Raw genomic sequence first — 20,931 nt, forward strand, 5'->3', positions numbered from 1 at the left:
AATTTTGACAACGGTTGGGCTATTGGGTATGCTGAAACCACTGCGTATAATACAGACCAATATTTTCTCCTTGTTTACTTGCACTCCCCTTTCTGTATGTCTTGCTCTGTCTATTATATCTTGTTTTAAACTTAGATTGTAAGCTCTTTGGCACACAGATTGTCTTTTTGTTCTGTGTGTGTGCAGTGCCTAGCACAATAGGGTCCTGTTCCATGACTGTGGCTCCTAAGCCCTACGGCCGGAGGTCGGCAACCTTTCAGAAGTGGTGGGCCGAGTCTTCATTTATTCACTCTAATTTAAGGTTTCGTGTGCCAGTAATACATTTTAACGTGTTTTAGAAGGTCTCGCTCTATAAGTCTATATATTATATAACTAAACTATTGTTGTATGTAAAATAAACAAGGTTTTCGAAACGTTTAAGAAGCTTCATTTAAAATTAAATTAAAATGCAGAGCCCTCCGGACCGGTGGCCATGACCCGGGCAGTGTGAGTACCACTGCAAATCAGCTTACGTGCCATAGGTTGCCGACCCCTGCACTACAGTCATACAAATATATAATAACAATAAAAGATCAATTTTCTTACAGTACCAAAATTGTGAACATAGAGCCAGATCTTGAAGTCCTTACACAGCCTTTGGCCCCAGTGACATCAATACTGTAAGAACAAAGCCTAATCCCTGATATGCATCTGATGATTTGAATAGTTATCAGAAACTTATGCAAACTTATTTGAATCTTTTTGAGCTACAGACCAAGGCAAGGCTTTCTCTTGATATTTCCAGGACATCCTGCCTCTGCTTGGACACGTTATACCATGGGCCTTTAGCAACGTGTGCCTAAAGGTTCACTAGAGATGCAGTAGTCCAGTCATCCTTCTTTCTTTAAACCCATATTATCTTCATTCAGGCTCAGATTCTCAAAGGCATCTAACTCCCAAGTGAAGTTATGTGCCTAAATACCTTTAAGGATCTGGGCCTCAGGAATTAGGAATGAGCCAACCCCCATATTTACTTCAAACTTAAATCAAAGCCAATCTTTTTTTGAGTTCAGAAAAGTTAGATTAACATTTGTTTGTTTGTTTGTTTAATGTCCACTCACAGCCGGCAGGCACCTAGAGACTAAGGTGTTAGGAGCATTGTAATCTTAGTAATAACAACATACAGTATCGTAGGTTGTGACAGGCAGAGCATGCAAGCTCAGAGGAGGTTCTAAATATGGGCCAAACTTTAATGTTTTGTATAAAGCCTCAGGGGCAGCGAGTTATATGGGCCAGTGGTGCCCGTGCTCCAGCAAATTCAGGGCCCGGGGGCCTGGTGCCGCCAATGTTCGGGGCCGGGTCTCTTCCCCGGCCCTGCCTGCCGCCCCAGCGCACCACCCCTGGAGCGTCCCTGCCTGCACCCTGGGCAGCGGGTGGCTGCCCTGCCACTCCGCGCTGCACTCCCTTGCCAGCTGCTGCCAGCTACAAAAGGGAACGGCGCCGGTGGCAGGCTGAGGCAGTGGCAAAGTCACCGCCTCTGGAAGGAGGAGAGGAGGAGGTGCACACATGATGGCAGCCTCCCATCCCTACCCCCTCCAGCGCTCACCGGAGGGGACCAGAGGAGCCCGGCCCCTAGGAGCACATGCAGTGCCAGTGCTGGGTGAGTATGCTGCCAGGTTGGAGAGGGCTGGGGGGACTGTTGTGTCCTCCTCTCTGGCCCCAGCCCCGGGGCAGCCTGCCTGCACCCCAATCTCCTCATCCCCAGCCACGTCCCACCCCAGAGCCCACACCCCCAGCCTGAGTCCCTTCCCACACTCCAAACCCCTTGGCCCCACCCCATTAATTTTGTTATGTTCCCCAATATGGAGGTGATCACCTCCATATTGGTGCACATAACAAGATTCATTCAGCACATGAGTGAGAAAAATTAGAGGGAACACTGCCGTATACTGTATGAGTACCTGAGGGAAAAAACACGCAACTTAAATTCGGCAGGCAGTTTGGGGTATGATTGTGTTTAGCACAATACTTGATTATTTTATACTCTTAAAAGTATATAATTGGTTGGAGAACATCGCAAAAGAAGGGACAACATTTTGTTTTAATTTTAGAAAGTATTCGCTTTTGAGGGTTATTGATCCAAGAGTGCTTGGCTGTTTCCGTATTCAAAAGAGTATTAATAAAGTTGATATACTTAGTTAAATAATTTTTTCTTACAACAGTGATATTGTGCAATATAGGGACACTGTTAAACACTTACTGTTTCCAGTCCATTTTTACATTATTTAAAAATATATATATCAGCTTACAAGGCAGGTGGAGGGCGGAGAGGGCGGGACTTGGACCCATTCTGGGCCAAAAATTATACACCAAAAATTATACAAACCTGCTGCCCCTGTAGAGCCTGATTAAGTGGGATATCTCCAAAGAGATTTGAGCATAAAGCACTAACCTAGTCACTACTATAGTTCATGGACTGTAGTAGCATTTACACTTGGTTCCTGCAATACCTTAAAGCTGGGGTTAAGCAACTGGAGACAAAAATTGACTGACTGATGGGCCACACACCCTCCCACTATGCACCATGACAGAAAGAGCTGTACTAGACCATCGCTCCATGGTGCAAAGGAGGTGAAGAGTCAAAAGTGTGTGATGTCTCCTGCTCTGCCCCTCCCTTTCCCAGTGCAGCAGGGAAGGGCAGTGTTTAGGGTCCCCAGTGTTTAGCCTCTTCTACACCCACAAAAAGGGAGAAATAAAATTTGGTCTTAAGTGCAAGAAGTCAGTCTAAAAATCAGAGTCAGCCATCAGAGTTTCACAGGTCAGTTTGCTTTTGCAAAAAGCTTTTAGATGTGTTGCTCATATCCCTCCCTAAGTGGCTGAAACTCTGTAGCTGAGTATAGATAAATCAGAAAAGCAAGTTCTATAAATTCCTGGTGTATCATATCTGTCATGCAAACCATAACCCCTAAAATAAATAACAGAGAGATAACAGAAAGAGGATGTATTATTAATTTAGTATTAGTATTATTTCCTAACTTGCAATACAGTTTAGACAGCATGGCTTAAACTGTGTTTGTAAACAAACGGAGCTAGACCCATTTCCACAGATTTTTGTTGACTTCAGCCCTTTCCCTGCAGAGAACTGCAAATCTTCCATAAGTATTCTTGGAAATGTGTGAAGTTGTCTTGTTTCTTAGCTCCCTCCTTCCTTCCCCAGCCCTTACCCTTTCCATTTCTTCTGTCAGCGAGGGATATTATTTTAATCACCTTCAAAGATGTCATTGTGGGAGAAGGAGGGAGTAAATAAATGTGGTAATAATTGTTCTTACATGAAGAAGGAGGAAGTGGGAGGAGGGGAATACACAGGTTCATTTGTAATGTGCCCCTGCCATCCCCAGATGTTGCAGAAGCATCAGGATTGCTCCCTGCAAGAAAAATTGGATTAGTCACAATCTTGTCTTCTAATGGACACACTCTGTGATCTTTAGAGCTTCATTTACTGGGTTAATAGTGCTTTGCCTGAGTTCCTTTGCGATGGGGAGGGGGGAACCTGTAGGAAGAAATATTCTGGGAGCAGTCCACAGCCACTGACACGAGTAATATCATATTCATCACAGACAGACCTCATATCTCATTACTGCTGAAGAGTTTGCCCCTGAGGCATTTGAGCTCAGTCAGGCCAGGCCCCTCATGTGGAACCGTTCAGGTATATTGTGAAATGATTTAATGCGATAATAATGTCCACTTTGTGAGATAGATTATGTTTTTTATAGCGGCTGATGGTTAATGAATGATACATTAGCAAACATCACTAAAACATTATTGAGAAAATGCAGCTGAAGAGATAGTAACTCCCTGATTCCCCACCCCCACCCTATTTGATGCATAAAAATGAAAAGCAGACGAATTTACAAGGATCAAAAACCTCAATGTTTTTGTTAATGTACCAGCTCTCGCACATTTTTTTTAAGAGAAGGTGAGGGAGGAGATATTTTAAAATGCTGCAAACATGAGCTGAAATATCTCTTCTTAAATCAAATAAGAATCAATGAAAGTGCAAACCTGAACAAATACATTATATGTTGACCCAGTTTATTAGATGAAGCCACTCATTCTGATTTGATTTATCTGGCAATACACTGCTCAGCTGTGAAATGAGATAGGAAGAGCCTATTCACCTTATTTACAATATTATAGTGGTGCCTGCTAGCACCACGATGGTTAAGGGTCTGTCAGCATTTCCATTACACACCTTATTTTTAGGGGTTTATAACATGACCACAGATTTACTCTTGGCTGGAAACTGGCAATCCAAATCCTATTGAATCAATGGAAAGACTCCTACTGAATTCAATGGACTTTGGATCAGATCCAAAACAAAATTAGGAAAGATCTATATATTTATTTATGTATTCATTCATTCATTACATTATTCAGTCATTGTTGCTGTGCACAGGGAAGAAATACAAATAGGACCATATTCTCAGTTCATATTAAACAGTGTAGATTTGGCCCATTATACCTGCTCAAATTGACTTATTTTTATTTTATTTTGCTCCTTTCTATTCAATATTTTGATTTGCAGTGTTGTATGGCTGTCTATTCCTAAAAGCTCTTTTTTTTTTGGTTCACTAACAAGACTAAGGACAACATTTTCAAAAGCACTTCAATGACTTTTCAATGGGATTTCTGCACCTAAGTCACTAGAAAATTTTACCTTATATTTCCTACCCCAATGTTTTCCCAATAAATCCTCTGAAACTCTTCTTGAGGAGGAATTTCCTCTCCAAATTGAATGAGAGAGACTTTTCATTTGCAGCTCAAGATTTATTTACTTATACCAAATAAGCTTTGCAAATAAAGGTTCAGTCCAAATTTCCTTCATGTTAATCTGTCAAAGTCTGACCTGAAAGAACCTCATTTTCAAGTGAAGGAGACAAAATTTGTCTTCCTAGTCGTCCTGTGAAGCAAGGTCTTCATTTACAGCAAAGTTGCATTTATACACAGATGTACAAACCATTACACAGGTCTAAATCCTCAGCTGGTATAAATCAGTGTAGCTCCACAGAAGACAATGGAGCTACCCTGATTTACACTAGCTGAGAATCCAGCCCACAATGTGCACATGGAAATCGCATATTGATCCACAGATAGCTAGCCATGTGTACCTGATTTGCACACACACATTGGGAATCTGCACACATATATAGGTCATGCAAATGTGTACACATAATTCTGTGTCTCTGACTTTGAGTATCTGACCCTTGATGTTCTGAATAGCATTTTTAATCACAATCTTGATATTTAACATACTTATTACTGTAACCAAAACACCCATGTAAGGAATCACCATTAGTGATGAAGGAAAAGTTTCATGTACAATACACGTTTTATCTTCCAGGTATCCTTCCTCATGTTACACTCCCATTGCACTCCTCCAATTTTCCTATTTCCTATAGAAATCTAGTTAGATGATAAACAATAATAACTTGCCTAATAGTAAGGCTGATAGATTTGAAAGGGGTAGGCAATTTTCACACTGATAGAATGGTTCTTTATCTTTTAATTAGACAATTGATAAATATTTGCCATCAATCTAGGCCATTTACACCCAGACAGATACATCCATGTATGTAAGCAAAGGCCCCTGCCATAGGCTCATATCTACACCGCATTGTAAACTTGAGTCTGTGGGAACTGAACTTGTGGCCTTAGTGTTTCAAAGCCTGCACTTTGAACATCCACACTGCATCATAAACCTGGGTTTACAATACTAGTCTGGGGTCTCCAAGCCAGCCATACTGCACTACACAGACCTTCTGACTCAGGTCCATGGCTTGCTGCTATTTCCACACTGCAAAATGACAAAGCTTGGACCCGAGTCACAGCAGCACTAGGGTTTTGACCATACGCCTAGCAGGGTCCTAGAAACCAGGTCCTGAGTGTTCGTTGACCTGAGTCATACTGATTGATGTGTGGATGGAAGGGGGGCTTGGGCTTAAACTTGAGTCAGAGCCCAGGTTTAGCATGCAGTGTAGACATACCCAAGATTATTCTAGATTTGCGTCAGTGTAAGTGAAAGAAGAGATTGGTCCATAGTTGTTAAAAATAATCATGTATTCTTTTATTTGAGGGCACTAATGTAGCATGAATCACAATTATGCTATAAAATAATTATAGTCATTATCAGAACTAAATTGTTTTCATTTCATCATAGATACTGTGAAGGAAACCCAAGGAAAAAGGTGAAGATGTGGGCAGAAATAGTGATGAGGAATTGAATAATGTGATTTGCATTATAACTGCACCACAGTTACAGGGACTTGCACATTCCATTGCTGATGGGAATGACTGTAACTATAAGCTGGCTGCAGCCTAGTGTCCCCCATGTGGTATCTGTGTGGAAGATCAGTGGGATAAGATGACAATTCCTTCAAAGATGCCGCCAATTCCCAGCCAATTCATTTCATTTCTGTTAATAAGGGACATTATAAAGATTTCCCCAGCACTGCTTATCAGCTTGATGAGATTCCCAGCCTGATGTGTCTAAAGCATCTCTTCTGCATTAATAGCACATGGGCACACTGCTGCACCCACAAGAGCCCCAGTACCTGAGTGGCCTTGTCATGGGGTCCACTCACCACAGCAGCACCACCAGCTAGCCATCATGGGGATTAGCTCTGCCAGCTGGTGTGCCCTCTCCAGGTGGTGCCTCTCCCCTTGTCCTCTCTGCCTGAAAACCCACCTCAGTCCAAATACTGCAAGGTCCTCTTCATGACTCAGGCCCCTGGTCATGACACCACCTGTATTTCCCCCTTCCAGGGGTTAGGTATCACTGTCCACCAGTCAAGCCACTTCTCCAGTGGCAAATGGGGGGGACCCAAGCCCACGCACTACTCTGGATCCTGACCCAGGGATGCTATAAATAGCAGCCTCTTGCTGCAACTCTTTTACTTCTCCCCCAGTGCTTCTTCAATTCCCTGCACCACTTCCCCCCCAGTGCTTCTTCAATTCCCTGCACCACTTCCCCATGGCCCCAGCACCTTCTTTGCCCTCTTCTGAGGGTATTCAGCCAGAAATTCCCAGTAGCCAGCCAGGGCCTCCCTCGTGCTCCCTCAGGTCCCAGCCAGCAACTGCTCTGTCCAAGGTGCTAGCCCTGCTGGAGCCTGCTCAGAGCACAGTCCTCCCTCCTTGGGCTCCCCACAGCAACCAACTGTTTCAGATCCTGCAGCTCCTTTTATACTAGCCCTGATAGGCCCTGATTGGCTGCTCTGTGCAGCCTTTTCCCAATTGGCTGTTGCCTGCACAGCCTCCCTAGGCGGCTCAAAGGACTCAGCTCCACTGCTTCTTTCTGGGACGGGTGTGGCAGGCCCCTGAGGGCTCTATTAATTCCTTTCTCTCCAGTTTGGGATCTCCACACAGACACAGCCATCCCCCTGTCCACTGTCAATGCAGGATCAGGGCCTACATCGCACTGTAGTATTGTCTCTGATCCTAAAACATTTCTTTACTTTTTCCTTTATTAGGCTTATGGTTTGTTCGATGGGCCATATCCTGAAATCCTTATTCAAATGAGATTCCCATTGGAATCAGACAATCAGGATTTGGCATTTTACATTAGGTTTTGAAAATCTACCCTGTCTTTCTATCATGCTGGGACTATCTCATTTGTACTGTAGTCACCTATTACTGTAGACTTCTCGGAAACACAGTTTAGGCTTTTCATCTAACAAACTTGTTTTTAATGCACAACCTCTTCTGATGTTTTAAGTACCAGGCATGCAGTGACCTCTCTACAGAGCTCACTGTCTGCCCTTGATCCCTCAGAAAGACAGTGTACGGGAGAGGTGGCTGACCCAAGCTTTGTAGTACCTCTCACATGAGAGCCCTCAGGGCACAGGAGTAATTGTTCATCACTGCAATCTGGTCCTCTAGGAGAGGAATGAGCAGAGACCTCAGCGGTGACTCCATCCATTCCTGCCAGGGGCTGCAGAAGTGTCACCACCTCATGGTCACTGGGAGGGAAGGAAGCTGATGGCACTGTCTGTCAATCCAAAGCCCATAGAGGTCAATGGAAAGATTCCTGTTGACTTTAATGGACTTTTTGCCAGGCCCCAAATCAGCATGGATGTGATTCTTGTCTCTCACCAGGAAGAGATCAATGAGACCACAGTTGTCCCTGTCCCATAAAGAGGGTTAAAACAAGATTGCCAGGGAGTCTGAAGACTCCAAGTGTCAAGGGAGCATCCGCAGCAAAGACCTAACAACTACTAGTTTGAATGATGCTGGCATCCACTCCTCACCAGGGAGGCATCAGCCATCTCCACCTTTTATGGAGCCAGTGTCTTCCCACTGGCTTTAGAGTGGAATTTTTTTTAAGTCCTACTAATTTTCAATGGGACATATTCTTCTAGCTCATCTGGGTGCTTTTAAAAATCCCTCTCTTAACCAGCAATGAAGGACATGGAGCCAAATTGTAGATGGAGCCCAAAGCTCCCCGAGCATTTTTCCAGAATTTCAGTGAGTGGAACCTGCTAAAATCTCAAGACCGTGTTGTGCCTTCCTCTGCTAGGATCCATGATTTGCATATTTGTATTGCGGAGAGGCAAGGGTATCTCAATAGTGCAGCAGGGAGGAGGGAATGGGAGCAGCTAGAGAGCTTGGACACCTAAAGTAAACCATTGCCTGTACAGGGTGGATCCCTTAAAGGTGACTGGTATATCGAGCTCCTGACAGTTCCAGATACCCCCCATGCATGAGAAGGGGGACCTGATTTTAACCTGCCTCAGATCCTACTAACCATGGAGGAACAGGGATATTTGAACCTGATCTGCCATGTGCCCATCTCACAAATAGCTGTAATGTAGGGGGGACTTTTTAGTCCTATCTGTTTCAGGATTGAAACAGCAAATTATCTCAGCCACTGTACCAAGGTACCTCCCGCACTGAGGAATAACCCACAAGAGACAGCCCTCAAACACACACAAGGGTATTTATTAACCCCTCTGCCTGGTAGAAGCCATAGCAGGGAATAATCACAAAGTTTCATCCTGCCCCAGCACCTGGCACCTGAGGACTCATGGTGTTTTAGACATAAATGGATGGAGATTCACACGTCCCTTGGAAGGCTTCCCTCAACATGTCTTCTCACTATGCAAACTTCTCTCTCCTCAGCCTCATCATTCCTCCCTCATCACTCATTCCTCAGACCATCTACCATTTTTCTCCTTTGTCGCTCCTCCTTCATTCCTGAGGCCTCCTTGTTCAGCTCAAGAGGCACCTCCCATCATCATCATTCTTCTTTGTCTGCATGGTCCCTCCTCCTCCTCCTCCAATTCCTTCCTCCTTCTCAGCACAATCCCTCATGCTCCTTCCTCCCTCTCCTCCTCCTCGGTGGGATCCCTCATCCACACTCCTCCTCCTCAGCACTATCCCCTGCGGTACTTCTCAGCCCTTTTCATCCACTGGTTCTGCGTCATCCCTCATTGTTGCTCCTCTGTGGTCTCTTTCACAGCACTTACCTCAGTTCTTGCCCCTTGTCACTTCTCTGTGTCCACTCAATCACTGCTTCCCCTCCACCCTCTCCATGCAGATGCCAATTTGCTCAATTTGCTCTGCTGGACTCTGGGGTCAGAGCACTATGAGCCTGCCAGGCAGCAGCCGGGCATGAAGTGCTGACCTCACAGTACTGTTGCATCATCTCCTGTGATGAGATCTGTCAGGGATACTGGACAGTCCCCACAATTTCTAATCTACCTAGTCAGCCCCTCTGGAGTCCCAGGTCATTACACTGATTATGGGTTTAGAACAAGAAACTAAAGAATCAGGAGATACAGGCTGTGCAGTGTATAGAGCAGGGTTTGGGAGTCAGGGCTCCTGGATTGCACTTGTGTCTCTGCTGCTGTGGCTTTGGATGAGTTCTTTCTATAATATTAACCTCTTAACCCCCAGTCACCAAATGAAAGTGCTCTGAGCTCCAGGGAGGGGGCACGGTGGTAGAATGCGTCAGGCTGTTAGTAACCAGCCCAGCTCTCTTGGCTCCATGTGCTGATGACCCTGCTCCTTGCTGCTCCCTACAGGTGTGTGAGGGAGGAAGCATCTCCCCAGGCCCCTTTTGAGACATTAGAGCCTCTTGGGAGCATCACCTCCATCCTGAACCCCGATGTTCACACATATGTACATGTCTGGGAACAGAAATGTCCCTTTGGATGAAAACTCCCAGGCATTTGCAGTTGATATAGCTCCAGTCACCCTGTTTGCAGGATTTAGGGGCTCACCCTGGTGTCCTGGCCAAGTCCCAGCTCTGAGATTCCATTCCACGCCCTCTGCATTCTCAGTTAGGGCAAGGAATGAGGACGACTCCTGTGGCCCAGGTCAGTGATAGGTGAAGGGAACTCTTTATACCCCACACGAATCTCACAGGGAAGTGTAAGGGTTATATAATGAATCATCTTGAGGGGTGGGGGTTTTGAAATCGTTGGTTCAGGGAGAGTTCAGGGCCCAGCTACACTGAGAAACTCAGCAGACTTTGCACCCATTTTCCTGATCCTTGGGAGGATTGCTCAGCTGCGCCCCCTGCTGGGAAGGGGGTGCAGCTTCTTTGAAATAGGTTTTGGCAAACAGACTTTTCAGGACCCTTTTAAGTAGAGCTACATCCCATTCATCCGCTGCTCCAGCCAAGCTGGTGAGAGCCACTGTGGAGATCAGGCATCGAAAATGATTTTGGAACATGATCAGTTTCACTGTGTAACTGGGGGAGGGGTGGACAGAAGTGCAAAGAATTATTTATTCCCTATCAAAATGCCATTCCTTGCACTGACCCCATTGTGACCCCATCACACTCCATGATAGAACACTTCAGTTAGATTTTAGAAAGACACAATCTGTACTATTTGTGCAACATGCAAATTTAGGGCCAAGTTCTATAATCCTTACTTTGAATGGATAGTTCTTATTCACATGAGTGGTCCCCATTGAAGTCAATGGTATTACATTAGTACACAATAGCACTAGTCATTTTTTGTAATAATTGCAGCATGAGACCCAAAATGAAAGTATTTTTATAGCACTATTTCCAAATTTCAAATTTCACTGTACATAGTAATGGCTCAGACAAGCATAAAATATTTTTCTTGGTATTTCCCAATGTCTTTTATAACAAGGAACAAATGCACCAAGGGTATCTTTCTCCCCACTACCATAGAAGGCAACCATTTGAATCTTCTTAAACAGTGAACAAAGCTCAGTTTGATTGTTCACACAGAGCTTTACCCCATGCCGTAATGATGACTGCAAGTGGACTCAACTGCAAATACCATGTAAGGTCTTCTTTCATAATCAGAGACAGCGAGAAGGCCTGGATCTTTTTCTGCTTTTGTTTTTCCAAGAAAGATCTATTTCAATATTTTGTTAAAATTTATTCAACATGTCTAAGGGTCTCAGCATAAGAATGCAGGTGAAAGACAAAATTCCTGCAAGTAGCCCTTCCTTTTATCTCCTCCACGCCCACCACCTTTCATGTTGCCTGAATATTTGCATGAAAGCTTTTGAAACACAATAACTTTTCCTAACAGTATGTTTCCCTTGTGCCCCCCAACACCACTCAGTCCTTTGAAAATTATCATCAGTTCAGCATTTAGAAGACAGTTCTGAGTGCAGCACCATGTATTCCAGATTTTTTAAAATAGATTATGTGGTTTCAAGAACACACCAACACCTTTTATTCACATGGGGCCATTGATTTCAATGGACTTTGGGCCAGACAGATAGGCTTGCATTGATTTTTGTGACTATTTAATGTTCTCCTGTGAGAAAAAAAGACTATAGGTTAAAACCTGGTCCCCTTGAAGTCAATGGTCAAGCTCTAATTGACTTCAGTGATTGTCAGGATTTCACCTTATCTGTATAAGTAGTTGGAAACTGCATTTGGGTTTATGCTCAGAAGTCTACAGTGCATTAGACTGTAATTTGGCCAGCACACCATCCATTCTGCCCAGCTGCCTCCGTTCTCTACTGTAGACTCCAGCATACATGAACAGTGAGTATGAGTGTGATTGTCTGTACGCCACATAAAAAAAAAAATCAGCATTTCTTCTTGCATAGTTAGCGTCTCATTGTAATGCTAGTGTGTCACTGTAATGCTAATGACTCTTGCAAGTGATGGCTCTGATGCCCACATTCTAATCTGAAACACTCAAGAACAAGGTGTGTTGTACTGTAATGTATGTTCTGTCCTTTGTTTACAATACCCAGTATGATCCATCACAAAGAGAGAAACCCACGGCTCCTATTTGAAATCAATACATAAAGAGCACTTGCCTCAACTCCTCCTGTACTGCCAATATACACCAGCAAAGTCAGACTCTCTCCTTATGAATCATGCATAGACTCTGCCAAGCATATAAAAATGATGGGGAAATGTGACTCATCTGTGTGACCGTATCTTGATGAATAGAGCCTTACTGGCTTATGAGTAAATAAGGAAAACAAAACCACTTGCACCGATTTTATTTTAAGTTGTCAGTCTAAGAAAACAACCTTTCAGACAGACAATCTAGCACCAGGTTTGTGTATATAGCCAGTATACAATATTTAAGACTGACCCATTTTAATGATATGATCTATGATTATTTCATTCCCTTTCACTGATGGTGTAATGCCTGCTGAATGTCTTTGTTTCTCTTTGTCAGCTCATTTTCAGAAGCCTCCTAGACCAAGTGCCTGTAGTTCTGCTTATATGTGTCCTGCTGTTCATTCAAGCATAGTTTAGTGGATGGCTCCTCTTGCACACAGGAATAGACAAACTTCAGCCTTTGGGTTGTCTACACTAGGAGCTGGGGGTGTGAATTGGGTGTGTCTACACTTGAAGCTGGGTGGAGCTTGTGGAGACATACTCATGCTAGTTCTCATAAAGGCTAGCATGCTGAAAACACAATATAGCCATGATGGTATAAGTAATGGGATGGGCGGGCTAGCCACCCTGTGTACGTGTCTATGGTCTCAGATGTCTCAAGGTGGCTAACCTGTCCTGCAGCCCATGCTGCCAAGGCTACATTGTAGTTTCAGAGTGCTAGCTCAATGACAGCTAGCATGAGTATGTCTCCTTTGAGCTGGAGGTCACACCCCCAGTTCCAAGTGTAGACACACTCTCTCAGTGTAAGGCTGATAGGCCTAATTCTTCTCTCACAAAAACAGGTATAAGTCAGGAGTAACTCAGGTTATGTCAGTGGAGCTACACCATTGCAAATTTGTTGTAAGAAGAGAATCAAGCCCAATATCATTGACAAAAAGCTAATGAATCATACCCTGTTACTTTACTAATACTAAACAACAAGTCTGTCTTGATGTCCATAGAGAAGTTGTGATAATACAAATCATATTATTACACAGATGAAACCTAGGTACTTGACTCTTTGAGTTTCTTAGCCTTGAGGATTAAAGCCTAATTTTTAAAAAGTGACCTCTAATTTTGGAGCTTTGCTTTTTGGGTGTCCAAAATGAGAAGCTTTGGATCTCATCATCACTGGTTCCTGACACCCTCAGAGGAGGTCAACAGGGACAGCGAATGCTCAGAACATCTGGACAATTAGGCCAAAAACTTCAAGTATCTCAAATTGGGCCCTATCAATGGAGGTATCCAGAACCATTGAAAATGTGGGCATTCATGGTTTATCCTCTTACAGTTTGGCTTTGCCAGGTTACTTGTCTCTTTTACAGGACCTACATGCTCATCTTTGACCCAAGACAGGGATCCTTGTTAATGTTGTGAGACTTTATTGTGTACCCAGCAGATGGAAGAGGGCTGTAATGAGATTGAGGTGGTCTGGTGCAGTGCACTGACAAGCTGTTGCTCACTGTCAAAAATTTCACTAACTACAGTAACTGTACATGCTGATGCTTTAGCTTATTAAATATTTACATCAAGTGTTCCAGGGTTATTTTGTTTGTTCTTTGTTTTCTCCCTCAGTCATGAAGGAAGCCAATCACATAAGCCTTCTGATAAATTACTCGCCTTGTCTTTCCAGTGAAAATACACCATGGATGAAATATTATAGTGCTTTGACACAAAGTGGAGCATGGAGGGGGTTTTTAGTTGGCTTTTCAAGGCATTTCAGACTCTACATCTGACATTTATTTTTTAGTGGCCCATACTACTACAAGTGCATGTTGTCACTAAGAAGGTTAGGTCATGTGTTGATTCTCAGATTCATCATTGCCCAGGAGGACAGATGAATCTGAAAAACTTCAGAGTTGGGATTCTATTTAAATAAGCATCCGGCACAATGAGGCCCTAGTCTTTGATTGGGACCGCTAGGTGCAACCATAATACAAATAAATACATAATAGTAAATAGTTCCAACACATTCAAACTATTCAGACCTATTAAATCAGCAGGACTAGGGTAGAAATCTCACAATAGTTATTATTATTAATAATTATTATTTATTTGTAGTACCTAGGAGCCCCAGTCATAGACAGGACACTAGGTGCTGTACAGACATAGAACAAAAGGACTGTCAGTCCCAAAGAGTTTACAATCTAAATACAGGACAAGAGACAACAGGTAGATACAGACAGGGGAGCACAAGCTGACAAAGATTCCATATCGGGCAGCATGATAGGCAGTGGTCTGAGGAATATTTTAAAACGTGCTCACTACCAGAAATACTGCGAGAATGGTCTTTCTTTTTGGCATTCCGGTGCCTGTAATTTCAGTCCTGGCCAACAACAAAAAATGGAAGTAAAAGCAAAATATATCCAAACATTTCAGAACCTCATGAAAGCTTCAGACTGAGTTTGAAACTAGAAATGTTGACATCTGAAGGGGAGGGTCTCTTTGTTTTTATCCAAACCGGTTCAGTCACCCTTAATCACCACCAATCTTCTGACTATTTGAAACAAACACAAGGGGAAAATGGTAGAACATGACCATTTTCTATTATCAGTTTTAATAATGAGAATGTGGGATTGTACACCATTATCCCTTTATAGAGCAATAAAATTCAGACCCCTCTCTTTTACCCCTCTCACGGTGACTCCAAGCGTTCGGAATGCACTGAGCAAGACCAAGATGACAGGAGGAGGAGGATGCTTCTAAATAATACGTTACCTTGAATTCATCAGGCTTGTTTTGTCTGGCAAATGAATTATGTAAACCTTCTCCACCCGAAACTGTTTCGAGTCAATTAATTGTTGTAATTACTTAAGATTTCTTTTTAATGAATATGACTCTCCAGGGATTAGATGATATCCTGTCATCTGTAGGCCTGATAAATGAAATGTGATTTGTGGCTTGCTGCAAACTGAACCCTTGCACTTGAACAATGTCTCTCCTTCCTATGTGCTCATTAGAGGAAGAAATGCCCTTGACGGAGTTAGGAATGTTTGTTATAGACGGTTCCTGGTAAGACTGCACAATAAGCAAATGAAACACTGCACTTATCCTTCTTCCTCTCCTTTACTTTGTATAGGGGGCCCACATTAACACATTCACAATTATTCAAGCCAAAGACATGACCCCAGTGAGGTTACGCATTGTAATTGCTACCAGCTTAGCTGATCCATCTTTCATCGCCATTAGGTACATTGAAATGTGAAGGATTAACAGTTACTTGGTGCTGAGGGAGGCCCATGCTATACAATGAGCTGAATTGCTTTTACAACTCTCCCTGCCCCCCACTCCACTTTCCGATCAGCTTTGCCAGATTTGACAAGCGTGTTATATGTGCACAGTACCTTACTTCTTGTGCTCCTCAAGAAAAGGAGCTGGCTGGTGCTTGCAGATGGACACAATCAGAGGCAGGATGACAAAGAGCCATGAAGCCTGCCTGAATTCTTACAAACAATGTGGCTGCTTATATGTCAATTTCAACTAACCTTCCCCCCACCCCCGGCCAGTGTCACCTACTCAGTATAATCTAATCACTAAAAATCTGAAAATATAAAGCAGGTGGAATATTCCATATTCAAATTCCATGGGCAAAGAGGGGATTATTGCTTTTACTGCAAGACCTTTACTGAATACCATACGGATACATTAAACAACCAAACACAATAAGCTACATAGAACAAGGGATTGGCTGGAAAACAGGCCAAAATGCTGCAATGATGGGAAACCCTATATTACAAGCAAAGGCCACTTTGACCCTTAGCCAGTCAAAAGAGAGGGACCAGCGCAAATATATTTAGACATCTGTAAAGCTAAACACATTTATACACACTAAGGCCCTTACCCTCCCAGATGATGCATGCTAGCAGATCCTTGCACCCAGACAGAGATCCACTTAAGTCAGTGGAGTTCTACGTGGTCACAGAAGTCCATCTGTCTTCATCTCATTGCAGGATTAGGGCCTAAAACAACAACATAGTGTAAAACACTATGCTAATATAAAACACCACAACCACCACCAAGTTCTGTATGACTACCACACAAAGCAATAGCCAGCAATGATATTATAAAAATAGATAAGAGCCCACACAAGAGCAGCACTGAAATAGCAAAAACAAAGTTTTCATCATGGTGCAATAAGCTACCATTCAGATTTGAAGCATCAAGGGATAGGAAGACACAGGAGGTGGGAGGATGAAGTGGGGAGGGTGATATTCCTGGATAGAGAGTGGGAGGCAGGCATCAGTGATTGGAAGGCATGGGACTTTTCATGGGAGAGATAGGAGTGGGAGGGAGGTATCGGGGTAGAAAGGCATTACAGGGGGCTGGCATAGAAGGGAGAGGCAGGAGAACTCCCATGAGGGAATTGCTTTGGCTCTTCAGATCAACACTAGGAAAAGATGAACTGGTTTGGATGAAGTAAGAACTAACACAAAACCTTGGCTAAATTCTGAACCCATCTCTTTTAAAGGTTTGGGGGGGGGGGGGGAAGGTTAATTTCTTTCATCCAGGTTCTCTTGGATCTGTACTTCCCGGTTCCAGCAAGGACTGGAAGTGGGAGTACTGAAGTACCATGAGAAGGGCTATTTTTGTGGCATCGTGAGCCACACTAGAAACAGGTTGTTTTCATCTGATTACTACACCAAAGACAGTCAGATCATTTTGGATTAGATGAAACTATTATATTCCCAGCACACACAGAGTTACAAATGAAACAAATGCACTTTCTGAAAGGGTGCAACACAACACTACTTTATTGTTTCGAAACCACAAATCTATCAAATAACAACTAAATACAAAGAAAGACATAGCAGGCTGCTACCTAAGGCAGCAAGGCAACAATTCCACTCACTTTCCTCCAAACTGGCTTTTTTGCAGCCTGACTGCTGAAGACCCAGATCACATGCTTCCGGACAGAGTTCCCTAGCTTGCAGGCAGGACCAGGAAACCTCAAAGAATTTAAAGTGATAGCTTACAATTTTAACAGTTTTCAACATACCACAGAACTGTGCCTCTGAAGTGTTTGAGGTACATCCAGCAACAATCAACACACAGGTCCAGAAAGTGCTCAGCAAGGGCTTGATCCAAATCCTGCTGAAGTCAATGGAAAGTGTCCCATGGACTTCACAATGAATCAGACGCCAAAAGAACAACCAGCTCTTGAAGATAGAATGATGAGAGAATTCTATTTTAATCAATGGTCCAAGTTCTGCCAGATTCAGCAATGGGATTACACAAGTGGAATGAGAGGAGAATATGGCCCAATAAGTCTTCCCTGAATTTCCTTAGATGATTGAATACCCTATAACAGACTAAATCATATGTGTTTCCCTAGTGTTTCTTTGCTGCGGAAAGGAATAGTAGTTTTCTTACTCTGCATAGTAGTTGTGATGGTATTTCACTTCCGTTGTTACATAGTCTTGACCTTTCAAATCTGAGATGGAACATTCATCTTTTCTACCCTCAGCTGCCTTCAGCAAGGTGTCCCCTGCTCCGGAACTTTTGGCAATCTGACAAAGGCTCCTTCTTATACGTCAGTTCTTGTCATCTACTTTGTCTTCTTGACATATGACACACTTGTCAGCTTGCATTCTTTTCAAAGATCCCTGTGTTTGCCTGTTCACAGGTGGGAGAGTCTACAGCCCCATTTTAGCAGTTTTTTCTTGCGCTGTAGTTGCAGCCTTTCTTGATGACTGGAAAGAGCATAGCCAAAAAGCCCTTTTTGCCACCTCTGGTTTGGCATTCCTCACTGTAAACAGCAGCAACTTTTTGGATGTTTCATCAACTGGCCATAGTAGATTTCATGCCCTCTTTATGACAGCGGTATCCCTCCCAGCCGCTGTAGTTAATCTGCTACTAAATTAGGACCTTGTCACGTACGTCCCCGCTTTTTAATAGAAGGGAGTTTCTTCCCCCTCACTCTCTCTGTTATGGGAGGTTTTACTAGGGCAATGCCTCTCCTCACTTTCAGAGCAGTCCTCTTGGATCCTCCTATAGCATCCATCCATTCTCCATCTGCAAAAATCACATTTTGTGGGTGAACATCTCCCCCATATTTCTGTCTTCACCGCCAGGTCCTCACACCAAGGACAGCCCGTTGAGTTATTCTCCCGGCTTCCACTCTCTTAGGAACCTAAATCTATTTCTCTCCTAAATGGCTTAGGCACTTTTTAAAATGGCATTAAGGCCTTGTCTTCACTAGAAAGGCCCTCCCAATGGAGATGCATCTGATACCAGCAACACAATTATTTATAATAGACATTCATACTCAGGCTGCAGCCTGAGCTTTGGGACCCTCCCACTTTGCAGGGTCCTAGAACCCAGGCTCCAGCCTGACTCCAAATATCTACACCACAATTAAATAGCCCTCTTAACCTGAGCCCCGCAAAAACAAATCAGCTGGCACAGGCCAGACACAGGTAGGTGTCTAACCGCAGTGTAGACAAACCCTAAGTCACTCAGGCAATTTTGAATTTTTACCCCATAAATTTAAATGGTTACCAAATGTTATATTTTAACTAAACTAAAGTTAAATTGCTCTACAGTGCACCCTAACAATATTGTGCATTGTACATTAAAGAGTCAATTCAGCAACATTGTTAAGCAAATGTCTAACTTTGGACAGGTATGTCCCATGGACTTCAACTGACTTAAGTATTTTCGCTTGACCTATGACTTCAAGGGGACAACTCACATGCTTATAGTTAGGCATGTGCTTAAGTAACTTGTTCAACTGAGGCCTAGAAGTCTTCCAAAGCCTTCACATTAACACTGCTACAATATTCCTATTATCATCGTCATCAACATCATCCTTTTACTAAGCAAACAAAATTGGCAGACTCATAATGCCTGAACCTGTAATCCTTACTAAGGCAAAATTCCAATGTCCGCTAAGGACATGGCTGAAATTTAAAATGTAAAGGAATTAAAAACCCATACTTCAAAAAAAGTTAATTAAACAACAACATTAGCAAGAGAGAGAGAAGTACAATAAAGCCTTTAAAAAGTGTTGTCTCCTTATCAAGCTGTTTCCAATAATAAAATAAAGGTTGTAATATTTGATTATACTAATAATAAATACAACACAGGCTTTCAGAAGTGCCTATAGGCAAATATTTTATACTATATAGTAAACATTTAAAACCATGTGTATCAATAATTAAAAGCAGGAAGAACCTCCCATTTATATTTGGTACGTTCTCCCTGTTATTTTATGCATCTGAGTATAATAATAACAATGCCCATCTCAGAGAGGTGTTGTGGAGCTTAATTAATTGATATTTATAAAGTGTTTTGAGATCCTTAAATAAAAGATACTCTACACAGGCAAAGTATTATGTGAAATCATCATTCTGTCCATTCTAAATCTTTCTTCACCTCTTGCTCCTGTGTAACAAAATCCTATTTGAAAAATCATTGTTATTGAAATTGTGAAGTACAATCAATTTTTTGAATACATATAAATCGGTCACCTGTGACATACACTGTAACAATGAAAAATGAATCAAGATTGCCCATAACAAGCATTCTGTCTAATAAAACTTGTACTTGACTTTCAAAACAAGTTTTAAAATATAACATATTGCTAAAGCAGTGTAGCAATAACAATGTCTTCCTATTTAAAAAGAATCACACGCAAAAAATAATTTATTTCTATCTCTTTATTAGTGGCATGGTATGTGGTGGTATACTTTAATAGATTATCAAGATATGTTCTTCTGAAATAATTAAGTTCATCCTCATTCAGGCCCTGATCCAGGAAAGCACTTAAATATATGACTTTCAAAGTACCCAGATACTGTGAGTCACCCTATTGTCCTCTGCTCCCTAAAACCATCATCCTTTCAGCCACTCAAGCACTCTCTTCTATGCCAGCCCTGTCTTCACTTTGCAGGTTAACAATAGGTGCACCCAGGGCCGGCTCTACAGTTTTTGCCACCCCAAGCAGTGAAAACAACTGCCGCCGCAGACGGCAAAAGGAAGAAGCGGCGGGCAGAACAGAGAAGCTGCCGCCGAATTGCCACTGCGGCTGGAGGAACTGCCGCCCCTTTCTAACTGCCGCCCCAAGCACCTGCTTGCAATGCTGGGTGCACCCCAGTTCCTCAGACTTGTTGAATTATTTCCCAGTGATATCCAGCCTCTGACACTGGCTACTAATAGAAATCCCAGACCCTCTGCCCCCAAAGGTGCAATGTGCCCTACTAGTTTTACCTTATACCAACACTCCTGTAAAACCACACAGCACTTGTGAGCACTTATAATTAAACAAAAGTAGGTTTATTAAAGAAACAATGGAGAGTTAACTAGGAAAAGAGAGAGTGGTGGAAACTAACTTTACCAAAGGGCACTGTACCCAAGTTAATGTCAAGCTCTGGGAAACACCACAAATTCAGTTCACAGGGTTTCTAGGACCATTTTCTTTGACTTCCCTGTTTGATTTGAATTTTTTTAGTTTCACTTTGGGTTTCAGCTGGGTCAACATAAAAGTAATCTCTTATTTTAGGACTTGATGCACAGCCCACTGAAGTCAGTGGAAAGACTCTCAGTCTCCATCTTTACTAGGA

At 42.9% G+C, this 20,931-nt stretch overlaps 1 protein-coding gene across 1 annotated transcript in view; it reads left to right on the forward strand.

Moving 5' to 3' along the window:
- SLC35B3 (solute carrier family 35 member B3) overlaps window positions 1-20,931 on the forward strand; it is a 105,242-nt gene that overhangs the window by 83,267 nt on the left and 1,044 nt on the right. The window lies entirely within an intron of this gene.

Source organism: Caretta caretta, chromosome 2, assembly GCF_965140235.1.
Source record: "Caretta caretta isolate rCarCar2 chromosome 2, rCarCar1.hap1, whole genome shotgun sequence".
Classification (NCBI taxonomy): domain Eukaryota; kingdom Metazoa; phylum Chordata; order Testudines; family Cheloniidae; genus Caretta; species Caretta caretta.